The sequence below is a fragment of the Mustela lutreola genome, chromosome 2 (assembly GCF_030435805.1).
Source record: "Mustela lutreola isolate mMusLut2 chromosome 2, mMusLut2.pri, whole genome shotgun sequence".
In the NCBI taxonomy this organism is placed as follows: domain Eukaryota; kingdom Metazoa; phylum Chordata; class Mammalia; order Carnivora; family Mustelidae; genus Mustela; species Mustela lutreola.
The window spans coordinates 217,902,803-217,921,849 of NC_081291.1; the positions used below are offsets into that span (position 1 = coordinate 217,902,803).

The 19,047-nt window shown below is 43.3% G+C and overlaps 1 protein-coding gene and 1 pseudogene across 2 annotated transcripts in view; both read right to left on the reverse strand.

Annotated features, from left to right (window-relative positions):
- Nucleotides 1–19,047, reverse strand: part of KCNJ6 (potassium inwardly rectifying channel subfamily J member 6) — a 271,979-nt gene that overhangs the window by 117,470 nt on the left and 135,462 nt on the right. The gene's annotated exons all lie outside the window — the stretch shown is intronic.
- On the reverse strand, nt 5,697–5,760 carry LOC131826118 (U4 spliceosomal RNA; annotated as a pseudogene).

Below are 19,047 nucleotides of genomic sequence, written 5' to 3' on the forward strand. Positions count from 1 at the left end.
GATAGCAGGAAACTTAGAGCTCCCTGAGGGCAGCGATGTTTATCTGCCATCTGCTAGTTTTTCTCAAATGTGTGGACAAGATTTGACCTGGAATCTGAGAAACTGAATGTTCATATCTTTTCCCGTGAGAACATTGCACAACCTCCTCCTTTTTCACCAGGAGACCTGTGACGTCCATCTGAACTCTCTTCTGGTCCTCCTGGTGAGCAGGACAGTTGCCCAGAGGATATAATGACCCCGTAGCTGCTATAAAACATAGCCTGGCAGTGTGCCCATGCCAGGAGTGCTCAGAACCCACTCCTCAGTCTGACTCTGTCAAGGAGACTCCCGTTTTCTCTGGCAAAACATCTGTCCACAGTTTGTACACGGAGGACAGCAAGAAGCCTATAACCTCTTTCCCTCCGTGTCCCTGCCCCTCACCCAGAGGCCCCAAGGAAAGAGCTTAATGTTCCAGGGAAGCTTAAGTGAGAGTAAAAGCCCATCCAGAATGGCCTCCCTGGTTTCCTGGGGCCCTGCTCAGCTTTGTGGCCCTGGGTGTCCCTGCCTGTATTGCCCAACCAGAGCCACGCTTCTAGTGCCTTCTAGATGGCAGACATCTGGACTATGAAAGGCAACTCATAAAAGGAAAAGGGTGCAAGGCTTCCTGCCCAAGTTACTAGAAATTAAGAAAAATCTAAAGACCAAGACTTCCAGACCTGGGTTGGCAGGCTGTCTGGCCCAAGCCTCAGGGGCAAATGGGCTCCTCCTCCTCCGGGTACTGACCATGCAGGACTGCTGGCCCCTCTCATTGGTGCTCCAAAAAAGAGGCCCCCAAGGACCCTGGTGAGAGCAACACTTGGACACCAACAATGCCCACACCTTGTGCACCTGCTGACAATAGCTAAGAGGGCTTGCCACCAAGATGTGGGGTGGGCCCCCAAGGAAGCCAGCTGACAACACCACGGCCATGGGCACCCTGTCTAGAAAAGAGTCACACACCATTGGGTCTTTGGGCAAGCATGTAGCTACATTTCATGATTAGTGCTGGTGAGCCGGTATCCCCAGCCTGCTGTACCTTTGGATCCCAGAAGATTAAAAAAAATTGTGTCATCTAAGCCTCACCTGAAAGCAATGAAACCCATCTCTGGGGTGGGGACCGGCAGGGCCTATCTCTAGAAATCCCCAGCTCTTTCCCACGGGCAGTGGCTGAGAAGATGTTCAAGTCTCATTCCAGCAGGGGACTCTTTCTCCCCCAGAATCTGTTCAGAGGAATGAACATGACAGATGAGGACAGGCTTCTGTGAATGATGTACTCCTCCCCGTGGTTCCCCAGGCTTCTGAGAAGCCCCGAGTCATCGAAAACCACTGATCTGCAGGATCCGCTGACAGAATGGAATCACAATAGAGGAATTTTCCAAAGCACATGGACTGGCATCACCCATCCTGAGGGTCAGAGCCTGTTGGCCCCACCTGGCCTGCACTGCCCCCTGTAGGAGGGGCCCTGCAGACCCCTTTTCCCACCCCCAGAACTTGAAGGCACGGGTGGAGCTTGATGGGTGCAATGGAACTGTTGTTATATGGTAAGATGATTTTCATTTGAACAGCTACCCCTCTTACATCCTCCTGTCCTGCTTCCCACTTCTCTTCCCAGGAGGGCTGTGGAGCCCATCTTGGCCCCGATGGCTCTCCGTGTGGCTAGGGTGTGCTAGCAGGGTGGGTGGCTCTGTGTGACATGAGGTCCTTGCCAGGCTCACTTCTGGGTCCTTCTCTGTCTTCCTCACTTCACTGCATCTTGGTCCCAACTGAGGGGATGGTGGAGCCCGAGGTATTGGGCAGCCCCTGGACTAAGCCTTAGTGTAAGGAGGCTGCTTGAGCCCCCTGATCCAGCCCCTGAGGCTCTCTGCTGCAGGAGAGAGTGGCCCCTGGGCATGGGGGCTGGGCATTGGTGTGAGCTGCCACCTGCCGCCCTCACTTTCTGTGTTACCTGTTGTCTTGTAGAAATGAGTAGAAAAGCAATTGGCTTGAAGGGACTTTCTCCTCCTGAAGTAATATAGGGTGAGAACATGGATACGTGTAAGCCATTAGCAGAGTATCTGGGAAGCACAGCAGATGAGGGAGGGAGGAAAGGAGCAGGCAGCCATTGGCCTGGCATGTTCTGAAGAAAATATTGAAGGAATGTGTTACTTTTTGATGGGACTCCCCCAAATGAATTTCCAGGCAGTCTGCTGGCCCGTTGTGTTTTTAAGGGGGGAATGTGTGCTTGGTCACTGAGTGATCTCAGCCTTTGAAAGAGTTTTCAGAACATGCCTTAACTGAGGCAGATCATGCAAACAAACCCAAAACCCCGCTCCAAAGTGCAGGTTTAGAGGTACCACAAATATCTCACTCCCAAACTGTACCTTCTCACAGGAAGAAGCCATCCTGGCTATCCTGGCTTGGAGGGCTGATATAAATATTCAGGAATTTCTATGAGCTTGTTGTCAAACGTAGTCATTATTAAAGATTAAATTATGTGAGCTTACAATTAATTAAAGGCAAATGTACCAAATCAACCCTAAAAACTCATCACCTTCTTCTTTTCCATGTCTGTGTTCTTGAGGTTATTTACCTCTCTGGCATCTGCATGGTAGAAACACTGCATTTTGGCATGCCACTGCACATCTCTTCCCAAGGGTGACGTCACTTTGATGGCTGGAAACTGGTCAGAGCCGGAGTATTTATTTATAACATGGAATTTGTCAAACATGATCACTCAAGATTTGATTGATTGTTTTGTTTATCGTCAAGATACGTGATTTTGAAGTAGGGGCAGTTTTAGCCCTAGGGGACATTTGACAATGTCAGAGATACTTCAGATGGTCATGAATGGGTTTGGTGGCAGTGGGACTGGCATCTAGTGAGTGGAGGCCAGGGGTGCCATGAAACATTCCATATGCTCAGGACAAGCCCACAGCAAAGAACAATCCAATTCTCTTGTCTGAGATGTCAAGTGTGAAGTTAAGAAATCCTGGTCTGCATTTAAGGCAACAATTAGTAATGTGGATTATTCTTGAAATTATGACATGTCCTTACCTATTCCATTGTGAATACCACAAAGAAACTGAGGAAATGCTCTTTCAGTACAGAAAGCTACGCCTCAATTCAGCAAAGAAGTTTGCTCAAGACATTGATGAATGAGTGGCAGGCTGACATGCATCTTCAGCTTCTTAATTTCACTAAATGAAGATCTCAACCAATATTCATGATGGATCTATATGTGTTTGTCAGTTGCAGCCCTAGGTTGGCTGCAGAAGCAGGAGTCCAGCAAAAATTAAAAAACAGTTCTGTAAGAATCAATTGGCTATGGGGCATTTATGATAAAAATTACTATGTATGTTATTAATCATAAATTATGTCTATACCTCTTTTAGATCAGCAAGATTTCTAATAAACATTTGCATGTGTGTGTATGCGTGTACCTTCTTTTTCCTGAAGAGTCTGTTGATAAACATTTACCAACACACCATTGTTTAGAAGCTACAAAGTTATCTGATGTTAAATGTAACACCCTCATTCTGTGTCCTACACAGTATGTTCAAGAGTCTTATCTCTAGAGATAGCACAGCATAGTTCTGGGAAGCTATTTTCTGAGAGGGATTGGGATAGAGATGAATGCAAATGTGTGCATGGCTGGTCTCATGGGTGGGTGGAGTGGGTTGCCTCTCTTGCAGTGTGGTTTGGCCACACTGGAAGCCAGCCTACCTCTCCTTAAATATCTGCTCCAGGGGCCTGTCTCCAGTGTTTTACACAGGACTTTTTGGAGACAGGTGGGTTGTCACTAGGCACAGGGGCAGAAGGCATGGGTGTGGGTAACGCAGTACCTGTCTGGAGTTTTGACAGGATTTTGTTCATATATTTAACCTATTAGACCCCATTGTAGTCCATGTGGAGTAAAACTAGAGGAAAAACAGGCAAGAATAGTAATCTTTGGTAGCAGAAGCGGGATGGGAAGCCCTGGGTAGGAAGGGGTGCTGTGACGAGACCCCAGGCAGTGGAAACATCCAAAGGGCACATAGCTCTGAGAGAATTTGAGGAAGGCTCCCAACTAAGGGAAGGGGCATGCTTTACTTGTTTGTCAGTAGCATGAAAGGAAATGAAGATAGAATCTAGAAAAACAGGACTCAAGTCTTTTGAGGTCAACTTCACTATTCTGAGAGTCTCCCTGCCCCCTATATACCATATCTTAGTGCTGGGCATTTTGTGTACAGGATCAGAATAATTCTGAACGTCATATCTGATAGCTTTCAGAATTGTGCACACATCTTTTTGTTCAGGTGGGTAAGAAAGCGACACAGGTGGCCTCATCCTCACCCTAGAAATCCTAGGTATGTGTCCTCATTTGTTTCCAGATTGGTTTTCAAATCTAATGACAACACATATTGGGGTAGAAGTGTCCAACAGAGAGTAGGATTGTGGTATGCAAGATTTGCAAGGGACCCTTGAACCCTCTAGCTAAGATTCCACTGTTCCATGGGAGAGGCTTCCCACACTTGAGTCATGGCTGCCAACCCGCCTCTCACCACCACTTCCTGGCCAGGAGGGGAGGATGGGGAGAGGGCAAGGAAGCTAGAAACATAGACAAAAGAGATGGTAGGCTAAAAGATTTTTTTCCTCTCCCTCCCCAAATCCTGAAGTTGCCTTTAAAAATACTCTGACAAGAATTTGAATTTAAGTTTCCTGTTTCCACTGAAAGTAGTGGATCGATTAGATTTCAAAACCGGTGTTCGTATTTTATACACCAAAGCTTTGAAAATGATCTGTACTTAGAAGGAGACACAGAAGTCTGGAGGTCTGGGAAATCATATGTGAGAACTGAAAACCTTTTTAGAAATGTGGGTTTACATGCAAATTATATTTCCAAAGGACTTGGGTAAAATTTTTAAATTAAAATATTGTAGGTGGCTGTGTATGGATTTTTTATTTTCAAGCATCTGTATGAGTCACTGCAAGTTGTCTGACTTTTTTGTCTCAGCCATATGTCAGCCTCTTCATCCTTCTTGAGCTGGTTGGTTAGTAGAGTTGATTTTCTGAGGCCACACATACAGGTCACTGTGACACAGCAGTCAGGGACATGTACTGTGTGACATATCAGTCAGGGATGTCTGCCATGTGACTTGGTAGGGACATCTCTGTGATGTGACGTGATACTCAGGGCCATCTACCCTGTGACACAGCAGTCAGGGACATCTGGGACATTCGGGGAACCCTCTGAGAGATCATGTGCTTTTATTTTGGTTTCTGAATCTGCACAATAATAATAACACTACAGGAAAATGTCTAAGCTAGTTTAGGAGTTATTATACTTGTATCTCTAAAACTTCTGGCAGTTCCTTATTCTTACCAAATTATCAAGTTAAAGGAGGAAGGAAGAAGAGAAATGAAAAACTGAGCAACCAAAATAAAGCAGTTGAATTTAAAAGATGGAAGGTGGCGTTGGAGTTACATAATACACAGAATCTTGAGCCTTCTCATTTTCTTGCTGTTTTGTAAAAGGTTAAGAATTGATCTTGATGATGTGCTACAGGAACTGTATTATGGATTTGTTACACTTGATTTATTTAATATATATGTGCTTCTTGATGCAGGTATATCTCCAAGAAGCACATGGAATGACAGGCTCAGAGCAGAATGGTCCCAGTGTTTCTAGTATGAAGTTGGCTTGGAATTCACACTCAGGACTTTTAGCAATAATTGCACCTCGGATAAACCTCATTGGCTACGATACTGCCACTGCGCAAAGCTACACACTTAGGACTTTTCTCTATGCTTTGTAGTTCCCACTGCCTCTTAGTACAAGATAGATGATGTGGGGAGATGGTAAAACACAACTGTCTGGAAAGGTCACTTATCTTCGCAGTTGGTGTGGAAACATGTTTTGGGGAAGCCCAGCTATTTGAAGGTAGAGGTTTACCTCAGCACAGGTAAACAGCAATCATGAAGAATCAGCCTGTGGATTACATCCCATCCCAGGAAGTGACTATGAGTGTTGCACAGATGGGAACAGATTTAACTCCATCCAGGTGAAGGGCACTGTTTGGCTCTTCATCTCCTACCTGGATCCTGGTTAGTGCACTTAAGTGTTGTGACCTCCTTTGTGGGAACCTGGGGTTCATTAGGCTCCAATGCAGTGTATGGTTGGCTTGTTCCAAAGTCAAACCAATGCTGACCAGCTTGATCAACAGGTGGATGATAGGGTTCCAAAGGGCATGGGGCAGTATGGGGTGGAGTGTGGGCATTAGGCTGAGGCTAAGCTGCACTGATGCTATGTTGGTTTGGACAGCACTGCATGTAAAAGTTGTTTACCCCAAGGGCTCAGCCATGTTACAGCTGAAAACTGAATTGTCTACTCTTCCTGAAAATGCATGGTTGGGGCAAAAGGTGCTAATGTGTCTATGCCAGCCTGTAGACTTTCCTAGATGAGGAACTCACGACCTGACTTGGTCTTTTTTTCAAATGTCTTTTTCCAAATACAATTTTACATAGAAACTCGATGTTTGTAACAGGTAAAAATCAAGCATCTCTGGAGGAGATAGTAGTAAGACCCAGAGCTCTACTGCTCTTTTTCCCCTGAGAAATTCCAGATCTCCAGAGAAAAGAGTTTGAAAATTGCTACAAGTAGGAAATTGATTGTGAAGGACTGAGTCCCAAGAACTGGAATGGGGACATATGAGCAGATCCTTACAAAACTGGGAATATCCAACCCCTAAATTCTGCCCAGTCTTCTTTGCTAGTAGAAGAGCCCTCCTGCCACTGTCTGAGGAGGTTTGCCCTGCTTTGCCTCTATACTGTGGTTGCCTCAAGACACTGCTGAATGTCTTCAAGACATACCTTGTCATTGATATAGTCCTAGGCAGAAATTCTGAATTTAGTATTTTATCCTGAGAGCTAGAAAGGACTCCAAAGCCTTGCTGATTTGTTCAGTTGAAACACAGACTCAAAAGTGGCCTAAACCAAATGAAGTGAAAATGTCGTACCTGCCTCAGTATAATGTAGAGGAGGGAAACCAAATGCTTGGGTAGATAGGAATGTTCAAGAGGAATTATCACATAAGATCTGTTTATTCAGCCAAAGAGGGTCCACAGGACATTCCCTTCACCATGAGGATGAGAAATCAATTGGTGTGGGGAAGCACAACATACTGGAGGAGTTGTGTTCTCACTGTTCTCTGCAGGACAGAAATTACAGTGGTAACTGCTACCACTGAACTGAAATCCTTAAGTGCAATGAGGATAATTGGATCCCAGGGTGGCAGGGGCCAAGTATGGGTACTTAATTGCAAAATACAAGATGGTCATGGTTACTGTAATGGGCCGGGGAGTCAAAGCAGTAATCATCATATATTCTGACTCACAGAGACCTATGGCACTGTCTGATTGATCATGATGTCTCTGGAAAAAAAAAATAGATGGATAGTCTATCAAATTCTTTCTTGATCTGTATGAGTGGAAGAGTTTTAGATCAGTGAACAGAAATCTAACTGGACTTACCAAAACAGAATCATGGTCCCTGATTAATTCCCAGATTTGGGCCAGTTTATAACCCAGAACGTGTGTGTGTGTGTGTGTGTGTGTGTCTGTGTGTGTGTCTGTGTGTGTGTGTGGTGTGTGTGAGAGAGAGAGAGAGAGAGCAGTGGAGAGGGACAGAAAGAGAGGGAGATAGAATCTTAAGCAGGTTCCATGACCAGTGTGGGGCTAGATCTCATGACCCTGAAGTCATGACCTGAGCCAAAATCAAGAGCTAGATGTTTAACCAAGTGAGCCACCCAGGGTCCCCTAGACCCAGAACCTCTTAAATGAAGGGGATCCAGATCCCCTTAAGGAAGGATCTTAGCATATTGCCAAAGTTTGATACTGTTAATCTTTCTCCCAGTCTTCCCCAGAGGGATCTAAAGTCATTTTCTGAGGTTATTGAGCATTGGGGAAAGGAAATAAACAGACATTTTGGAGTTTTTTTGATACTGTGTCTGAAACAACACGGATGCCAGGAGACTCAAAACATCACCATGGTCCATCAGAGTAGTCTAGTCAGAGTAGGGGCTTATGGAGGTCAGGTGGTCAATGTCAGGTCCATCTCACAGTGGGCTCAGTGGGTCCTCAAAACCAACCTGTGGTTATTTCTCCAGTTCTGGAATGCATATAAATAGGTATCACCTCCAGTTCTGGAATGCATATAAATAGGTATCACCAGCATCTGGTAGAATCTCTACTTTGGTTCCTTGACCTATGGAATGAAGGCTATTATGGTAGGCAAGGTCAAATGAAAGTCACTAGAATTGCCTTTACCTACAAAAATAGTAAACAAAAAAAAAAAATTGCATTTCTGAAAGGTTTGCAAAGATAAGTGCCACAATTAAGGACTTGAAAGATGCTGGGTTGTTGATTCACCACATTGCCATTTAACTTGCTTATTTGTACAAAAGACAGATGTGTCTTGGGAAATGACAGCAGATCATCACAAGCTCAATCAGATGGTTATTCCAATTGCAGTGGCTGGTCCAGACATGGTTTTGTTGCTTGAGCAAATTAACATATCCCTTGGTAGCTACTTGTATGCTAGTATGCAGTTACTGATTTGGAAAATGATTTTTACTTTATAGTTGTTAACAGAGACCACCAGATACAGTTTGCTTTCAACTAGGCTAGCTGTACACCTTCACTGTCCTACCTCTGGGCTATCTCAACTCTGCAGTCTAATGTTATAACATAGTCTTCAGAGACCTTGATTATCCCTCCCTTTACAGGACATCACTCTGGTTCCTTAAATTGATGGTATTGTGCTGATTGGACCTAGTGAGCAGGAAGTAGCAATGGTTCTAAACTTGTTGGTAGGACACTTGAATGCCAGAGGTTGGGAAATAAATCCCACAAGAAGTTTAGGGGTTTATACCTTGATGAAATACCTAGGGATTCAGTGGCACAGGGCCTGTTGAGATATCCGTTCTAAGGCGAAAAATGGATGATTGTATCAGGGCCCTCCAACAACAAAAATTAGTCACAATGCTTAGTGGGCCTTTTTAGATTTTGAAAGCAAATAATCCTTATTTGAGGATGCTACTGTGGCCAATTAATTGAATGACCTGAAAAGCTGCTAGTTTTGAGTGGGACCCAGAACAGGAGAAGGCTCTGCAACAGTTCCAGCCTGCCGTGCAAGCTGCTCTGCCACTTGGGCCATATGATCCAGCAGATCCTATCATGCTTGAAGTGTCAGTGGCAGATAGAGATGCTGTTCGAAACTATTGGCAGTCTTCTATAGTTGAATCACAGTTGAATTCTTACCGTTTTTTTTTTTTTTTTTTTTTAATTTTTTATAAACATATATTTTTATCCCCAGGGGTACAGGTCTGTGAATCACCAGGTTTACACACTTCACAGCACTCACCAAATCACATACCCTCCCCAATGTCCATAATCCCACCCCCTTCTCCCAAACCCCCTCCCCCCGGCAACCCTCAGTTTGTTTCGTGAGATTAAGAGTCACTTATGGTTTGTCTCCCTCCCAGTCCCATCTTGTTTCATTTATTCTTCTTCTACCCACTTAAGCCTCCATGTTGTATCACCACTTCCTCATATCAGGGAGATCATATGATAGTTGTCTTTCTCTGCTTGACTTATTTCGCTAAGCATGATACGCTCTAGTTCCATCCATGTTGTTGCAAATGGCAGAATTCTTACCGTTTTGTAACAAGCCCTGCCATCCTCTGGGATAACTATTTTCCTTCTGAAAAGAGCCTTTTGGCTTACTACTTAGCAGAGACTGAACAATTAACTATGGGCCACCAAGTTACTGTGTTAAGTCATGTACACATCATGAGTTGGTTATTGTCCAATCTACCAAACCATAAAGTTGGGCATGCACAGTAACATTCATTCTATTATTAAATGAAGTGAGAAATATGAGATGGGAATATATGAGAGTGGTATAAACTCCAATCAGTACACCTGATTGTTGTCCTGGAAGGAGAAATGGCCAGAGGTATGAGGTTATACAGATTCAGGAACTGTGACAAATAGTGTGGCTGCATAGTCAGGGACTTAGAAAGAACATGATTAGAAAATTGGTGACAGGGAGATCTGGGAAGAGGTATGTGATAGATCTCTTTGAATGAGCAAAGAATGTGGAGTTGTCTGTATTCCTTGCAAATAGTCTGTGACCTCAGCAGAGGAAGATCCTAATAATCAAGTAGTTAGGATGACTGTTCTGTGGATATCAAGCAGCTTCTTTCCCCAGTTCTCCTGTCATTGCCTAAAGGACTCACGAACGAAGTGGCCATGGTGATAGAAATGGAGGTTATGCACGAGTCAGAAACTCACCAGGCCAACCAGCCTATGGCTACTGCTGTGTCCAATCTTTGAGAAGCAGATTGCAATATGGCGCCATTTCACGGGGTGATCAGTCTTCTCTCTGGTGGCAGATTGATTACATTGGACAGAAGGGGCAGGTAGCACTTTGCCTTTACAGGAATAGATATTTAGTCTGGATGTGACTTTCCTATGTGTAATGCTTCTGCCAAAGCTGGAACTTATGGATTTAGAGAATGGCTCTCCCACCATCACGGTATTCCACACAGCATTGTTTCTGATCAAGGAATTTACTTCACAGCAAATGAAAAATGGTAATGGGCCCATGCTCATGGAATTCACTAATTTTACCATTTTCCCCTATCATCCTGAAGTATCTGGCCTGACAAAGTGGTAGAATGGCCTTTTCTTAAAAATATCAAATTAAAACTACATTGAGATATCACTTTATACCAGTTAGAATGGCCAAACTTAGAAAGACAGGAAACAACATGTGTTGGAGAGGATGTGGAGAAAAGGGAGCCCTCTTCCACTGTTGGTGGGAATGCAAGTTGGTGCAGCCTCTTTGGAGAACAGTGTGGAGATTCCTCAAGAAATTAAAAACAGAACTTCCATATGACCCTGCCATTGCACTCCTGGGTATTTACCCCAAAGATACAGATGTTGTGAAAAGAAGGGCCATCTGTACCCCAATGTTTATAGCAGCAATGACCACGGTTGCCAAACTGTGGAAAGAACCAAGATGCCCTTCAACGGATGAATGGATAAGGAAGATGTGGTCCATATACACTATGGAGTATTATGCCTCCATCAGAAAGGATGAATACCCAACTTTGGTAGCAACATGGTCGGGACTGGAAGAGATTATGCTGAGTGAAATAAGTCAAGCAGAGAGAGTCATTATCATATGGTTTCACTTATTTGTGGAGCATAACAAAAAGCATGGAAGACATGGGGAGTTAGAGAGAAGGGGGTTGGGGTAAATTGGAAGGGGAGGTGAATCATGAGAGACTATGGACTCTGAAAAACAATCTGAGGGGTTTGAAGTGGAAGGGGGGTGGGAGGTCAGGGTACCAGGTGGTGGGTATTATAGAGGGCACGGATTGCATGGAGCACTGGGTGTGGTGAAAAAATAATGATACTGTTATGCTGAAAATAAATAAATAAAAAAAAATTTAAAATAAAAAAAAATTTTTAGAATGACCTTCTAAAGATTCAGTTAAAACACTAGCTAGATACCTTGTCCTCTAAGATGAAGTACATGCTCTAAATCAGTATCTTTAATGTGATTACAGTCAATAAACTACAAAACCCAATACTTGCAGTACTGATAATGATCTAGACTCTTTATGAATGAAGACTTAGGTCACCCTGCTCAGTAAAGATGGTGGTCTCTTAGAAATATCAACATGATTAAATGATGGTCCCAGTTTTCATTCAAACTCTTATCTCAAAGATGCTGTGAAGGTATTTTGTAGATATGATTACAGTTCATAATCAGCTAACTTTAAGTAAAGACCATCCTAGATATTCTGGTGTGACCAACTGCAGAAATGAGGACTTGTAGTAGTCAAGGGTATTTCTTCCTAATATTTTAATGACTATATGTATGTATATACAACACAAATATTTTCCCTTTTTTTCTCCTCTTATCCTCTAACATTAAGATGTATTAATTGTAGTTAACTTTCTATCTCAGCATTTAAGGTACAGAATATCAAAAAACACTGAATATTATGCAGAACTTTGCACCCTTTTCTGGGGAAAAGGTGAGTATGTTTTTGGTTGTATGCAGGATATGTGTGTCCAATTAAGTGGAAATAAGATTGTTGTGTCTTTATTTAGAAATCAAGTATGGTTGAAGGAGACATGTATCACTGCCAAGTTGACAAGGAGTGGACAGTGGGGATCTTTGAGGTATATCAAGATGGCTAACAAACACATGAAAAAGTGCTCCATATCACTCGGCGTCAGGGAAATACAAATCAAAACCACAATGCGATATCACCTCACACCAGTCAGAATGGCTAAAATCAACAAGTCAGGAAATGACAGATGCTGGCGAGGATGCGGAGAAAGGGGAACCCTCCTCCACTGTTGGTGGGAATGCAAGCTGGTGCAGCCACTTTGGAAAACAGCATGGAGGTTCCTCAAAATGTTGAAAATAGAACTGCCCTATGACCCAGCAATTGCACTATTGGGTATTTACCCTAAAGATACAAACGTAGTGATCCAAAGGGGCACGTGTACTCGAATGTTTATAGCAGCAATGTCCACAATAGCCAAACTATGGAAAGAATCTAGATGTCCATCAACAGATGAATGGATCAAGAAGATGTGGTATATATACACAATGGAATACTATGCAGCCATCAAAAGAAATGAAATCTTGCCATTTGCGACAACATGGATGGAACTAGAGCGTATCATGCTTAGCGAAATAAGTCAAGCGGAGAAAGACAACTATCATATGATCTCCCTGATATGAGGAAGTGGTGATGCAACATGGAGGCTTAAGTGGGTAGGAGAAGAATAAATGAAAGAAGATGGGATTGGGAGGGAGACAAAACATAAGTGACTCTTAATCTCACAAAACAAACTGAGGGTTGCTGGGGGGAGGGGGTTTGGGATTATGGACATTGGGGAGGGTATGTGTTTTGGTGAGTGCTGTGAAGTGTGTAAACCTGGTGATTCACAGACCTGTACCCCTGGGGATAAAAATATATGTTTATAAAAAATAAAAAAAATTATATTAAAAAAAAAAGATGGCTAAGCTATAGTCTCCAGTTATTCACTCACATTTTAATCTAGACGTTGTTGTGAAGGTATTTTTTAAGATATTATCCAATTTCATAATTACTTGACTTAAAGTAAAGGATTATGTGGGACTGACTCAGTCAGTTGTAAATCCCTTTTTAAATTATTTTTTTATTATGTTATGTTAGTCACCATACAATACATTTTTAGTTTTTGATGTAGAGTTCCAAGATTCATTGTTTACGTATAACACCCAGTGCTCCATGCAATACGTGCCCTCCTTAATACCCAGCCCCCCACCACCCTCCCCTCTAAAACCCTCAGTTTGTCTCTCAGAGTCCACAGTCTCTCGTGTAAATCCTTAAAATCCTCTGAGGGCTGAAATTTCCCTCAGAGAAGAAGACTCTGCCTGTGCTCAAGTTCTACCTTGCTCATTCATTTGTTCCTCCCTCCCTTCCCTCCCGCCCTCTATCCCTCCTTCTTTCTTCTGTTCATTCGTTCATTCATCCATTCTTTCATTTGTTCATTCGTTCGTTCCTTCCTTCTTTCCAGTGTAGCTGACACACAATGTTACGTTAATTTCAGGTTTACACATAGTGATTCCACCACTCTATACTCTATACTCTATACTCTATGCTCTGTTCACCACAAGAGCTACCTTGCTGTTACCAACAGCTTGCCCTACCCATTTCAGATTTGCCTCAACAATGACACAAACCAATTCTTTGTAGTGCGTTTTAATATATGTCTTCTACTCATTCTGCTTCTCTGGCAAACTTCTCTGGATACACTTGCTCTAACCTTCTCGTAGGAATGTGGATGGGTATTTGCTCATCAGTTTCAGAAGTGGGAACAGAAGCATTGCTAGATCCAAGGAGATTTTGCAGATGGTTAGTTCTTGTATATAGTAAATAATGTAATGATCACCTCGTTTATAGTGAATGTTTTTTGGTTGAGGTAGGTATAGTTGTATGTGCATCACCTTAAACTTTCCAAATTATGCTTTTCAGGGAAAAAAAGGCAGGGGTTTCTCTGGGCAGGTACGTTTATGAAATGATTTTAGAGAGCTGTGTCTGTTTCAGGATTTCTCATAGCCTTTACAATGCTTCTGGGCACGAAGGTCCCAAAGGGACATAATACGAGGTGTTTACTAATTTTACTTGAATATGCAACATTTTCCCCCTCCAGGTATTGTAACACTAGAATTTCATGAGAGATATTTTAAGAAACATTTATTCATATGTCTATTGCCCATAAATAACATTCTGAATGGGAAGAATCTTGTCATATTATATTGCCTTTTATTTGACTCATGGTAAATAAATGTCCCTACTTTGTAAGACATTTTATCATAAAAACAAAGAATCAAAAATGAAAGAGTGTTTTAAAATTATAGGTGAGAGGAGTTTATTAGTTGTATGCTAATCTCAAAAGGATGCCCAGCAGAAACAGTGTTATGAGAGAATTTATCATTAGTTGCACATATTACTATGTTTATACCTAGTTGGTGAAGTGGAAATCTTCTGGTTTGTATTCTTAGGATTTCTTGATAGAAATGTGTCATGTGCACATGACTTGCATGTGTGTTTGCATACATATTTTACAGTAGAAATTCAACCAATTTATAGGTTACAACAGATGGAAGTCACCTGTTGTTTTGCTTCTCAGGCACTTAATATTTATTTTAAAATCATCATACTCATAAACTGTACTCTATGATTTTTCCAACAGTGAAAAAAAGAGAAAGTAAAGCCATGTTGCAGAATTAAATATTCTAAATGGGTTTAATTTTAAAAGACAAAATTCTAAAGCTTGGGTAGAATATCTCATGATTATGCTGCCACCTTAGTATTTTCCAGTTTTTATCTGTTTAGCATATGTTTCTTTTGCTCTTTACTATCTTCCAGCCAAAAATTTGGGGAAGTTTATTTGGCTTTCTTATCTTTACTTTTTACATCTTTTACTTTACATTCAAAAAATTTTATTTTTTACGAAATCTGATAAAGTACATTTAAAAACAGTATAAATATATAATTTACATATTTTGGTCGTATGAAGATCTCTGCCGCCATTTCCTTATGTTATACTATATATGCCATAACCCAGCATTAACTCAATAAGGATACTGTGAAATGATTGCATGTTGTTGGGGAAAAATGATGAGTTTGCTGGAAAGATCTTTTTCATCCATAATACATTAGCAAATTCATAATCAGCAAGAAAACCCATCTTTTTCTGTGCCCAACTATTGCTCTAACAAATGTTGTAGCCCCTCTAGGGCAGTCTCAGGGCCTTATGGACTTCTGTATCCCTGGGATGCTGTAAGGACTGAATGCAGTCGGAGCCAAGACACTGCCTGCGGGTGATGATCCCTGTTTGTTGTTTTTCTTCAGCTCAGGTTGGGTAGGCGGGTTGGCTTTCTGGGATGGACCGAGAGAGTTTGGGAGGTGACAGGTGGGCCAGAGAAAGCTGTCCAGGATGTCTGGAGCGTGCTCGTCCCAGCCAGGGCGCGTCCTGGGCAGTCGTTCCCCCAAGTCCTATTTATCTTGGTCTTCCCAATACCAGCATAGCTCCTGGCGAAGAAAACACAGCTGCTATTTTCTCCTCCCTGTGAGTCGGGGCAGAGGCCGGTGTGAAAGCACTAAGGCTGTCCAGGCTGTCCTTTATCTTACCCCCTTCACGTACCCCCTCCATGCCCAGGTGACACGGGACAGCAGCACACCCACGTGGAGGTGAGTTCTTCGGAGGGGAAGATGGACTTTCCACTTTCCTTTGGAATTGTGTTCCTGGCATGGAAACTGGGATTTAACACGTTGCTCACAGAGACCTTACCTCTGGTTCTCTCCAGCCACCCTATGTGGGCACCAAACAGGCCTCCTGCCCGACACCTGCATCAGGGCTAACAGCACTGGGAACACCAGGCCCTCATCACTCTTGGGCTACTTTCTGTACTTCCAGTCTGAGACATCCCCTCCAGCTGTGCTGCCTTTCCCCCTTGGCCATGCCCCCTTTATTTCATGCCAGACTCCTTACTTTACCTTACCCTCTGGACCCCTCTGGGTCATTCTCTCATTTTCCTAAAAACTGTTTTTTACCACAACACACCCTGCTCATCAAACCAAACGTATCACGATGGTGATGACAATGTGACTTACTCATGTCTTAACCATTTTTAATCACATACCAGGTAAGAACAGGGATTCTGGAATCAGAAGACTGGGTCTGAAACCCAGCTCTGCCCCTGATAAATGTGTGACCCCAAGCAGCTTTCTTAATCCCTCTGGGTCTCAGTTTTCTCATCTGTAAAATGACAATAGAGCTTTTCCATTATAGGATTATTTAAGGTGTTAAGTAACTGTCTGTGGTGAGTGTTTCAGGAAATAAAAGTATCTCATGGTTTATCAGGGCGATGTTCTTATTCTCCTAGCAGATGAAGGTCATTGCTGTCTGCCCTTGTCCCTCCCTCCCCTCCCCCACTCCCGTTCCCCATCAGCCCAGTCCTAGCTCTGCTGTCCTTTTCCCAGAGAAAAGTTCCCTTTCCCTGCGTCCTCTGGCTGATGTAGCTCAGCGTGGACCCAGCGCTCCCATGTTCACCCTTAGGACTGATGCCTGGTCCTAAGGTCTGGTAAATAAATAAATTTATTTAATAGGAAGAGTAGTTTCATATAAAGAGTAGTTTCATATAAATCTGTGGGTTGTTAGACTTTTTACTTGCATTTTGTCTTCTCGCAGACATGGTTGGTGCTGCAGTCCCGCACTTAGAGTTAAGCTCATGGTTGGTATCTTTATTAAGAACTAAATACTAAGTATTACACTCAGCTAATTAAAGTGAAGAACTGGCATCTTTTTCCATAAGTTGAATTGCGTTTTTAAGGATTACTCTCTAGTAGGGTTAATGGCCACATACCTGCTGTCTCTTTTGGGACTCATATAACCCAAATCTAGCCTATTCATGCAAAGGAAAACAAGCATCTGGTGTAGACTTCTCAGTCTGGCTCTTTTGTCAGGGGTCCTGGAATCCGCTGATAGAAAGAGATGCTTTATGTGTGCTTGGGAAGGAATCTTCACCTTCACAGAAGAAAGGAAAACAAAGGGTCGCCCTGGGTGGGACTGGAATGCCAGCCTAGTGGTACAGAGCTGCACACCGGGAGTGGGCTGTACTCTGTCAGGAGCTCAGCGTGTGTCTACTCTTTGCCAGGCAGAGCCCCAGGAATGACTTCCTGTTGTGGAGCACAGGAAAATGTTCCTGATGTCCTTAAGCATCAGTTTGGTGGCAGCTGTTTGAAAAGAAGTGGGGAAAACCTGGCCCAAAGCGTCAAGGCCACTCACCTTTTTCCATGCTAGAAAAGAACTGGGGTATAACTTTGTCTTCAGTCAGGGCTTGCTTGAGTGAAAGGACCAAAGAAAGGACCTGCTCCTCCTACCTATCAGTATTTTGTTTCTTCAAAGTCTTGAGTTTCCATATACCTGACTTTCAGTCTCCTCTGTTTCTGGGGCTGTTGCACACACCTGTCTAACCGAACTACCTCTTCTTGGAGAACAATCCCTTCTAGAGAATAGGGAAAAACAGTGTATCACAATTCTGAATGTGTTTCTCTCTTTCTTTTTGTATTTTTCCCATTTTATAGATGAGCTTGTGTTAGTTTTACGGGGGAGCAGTACGTTATATACATAAAAGGCAGTAACACCATTGCTTCCGCTCGTTAGTTCTTGCTTTTGAATCGATGTCGGAACTCTGTGCTCATGAAACTACTCTTCCTATTAAATCCTTCCCAAACTGTTTGGTGTCTCTTTTAGGCCTGTGGACTCTGGCCCCTTCCCACCATCTTTCTTTTTATTCTTCACACCTTCTGTTTGAATCACGACAATATCCAATCTCCCGTATTCCGCTGCCTCCTGGTATACATGCAGGGAGTGTTCTTCTGCTCGGCCCTGCCTGTTTCTGGCTCCCTTGCTGGCCCAGGCCTGTCCTCCCTTCCGCTTCTGTAAACCCGACCTGCCTGCCAGAGTTCATCTCTGATTCACGACACTTTCTTGAACCACCCGGGTCCATCCAGACACAGCTGTCTCTCTCTTCTCCGAATTGTCACTGACCTTATTATCTACAATAATTATATGCTCGTAGTAACATTGCCTTGCATTTGGACAGCTCTTTGCAGTTTTCAAAGCATGTTCACACCCATTATTTCATCCTAGTGCTGGAATTAGGGTGAGGACAGTGAGACGCAGATTTTTAGGGTGATGCGAGTGCTGGGTTGGAGTCTACCTTTATTTAAAATGTTGATACTTTGTTCACTATAAATTTTGGGGGGTCGTTCATTTTCATTTTCAAACCTATTGGCTCAAGATGGTATTTGTCTTGATTCCTGAGTTTTTTGGTGCCCTCTTGAACTTTGCTCTCGAAGCAAGCGCCTCACCTGCTAGGGTGCTGGTCCTACCCCCAGCCACCGAGTCTTTTTACAGCCCTGTGAAGGGTGGCTAGGGTAGCATGGGCCCGTTTCACACAGAACCAACTCCTCTCTCACATGTGAGCCCTAGCTTTGTGTGTGCAGCTTTGTGGGGGGCAACTGATACTCTTCCAGCCCCTTGGGTCAGCATCTTGAGGTATCTGTTGACAAGTTTAGTTCAAGGTACAGCAGCAGGATTGGGAGAAGCTGGCTGTTCAGCTACGTGGGGACCATGAACTTGTGCAAAGCCCAGTCCTTGCCCTTGTGCCTGCCTGTAGACCCCGCTGCACACACAGGGAGGGAATTTTCTCTGCTTCAAAGGTTTAGTGCTCATTTGACAGAACGGTCATGGAGGATGTCTGGGAGAGAAAGATTTGACACAAGAAAACACAGTCAGGGGTCCCGAGGGAGCCCAGAGATTGGTTGGGTCCCTGAAGCTTCTGTGTCAAGCAAGCAGGAACAAGCTCCTTAAAAAGAGGCTTATATTTCCATAAAAGAACATAAACTATCGATTCTGGAACAGCTTT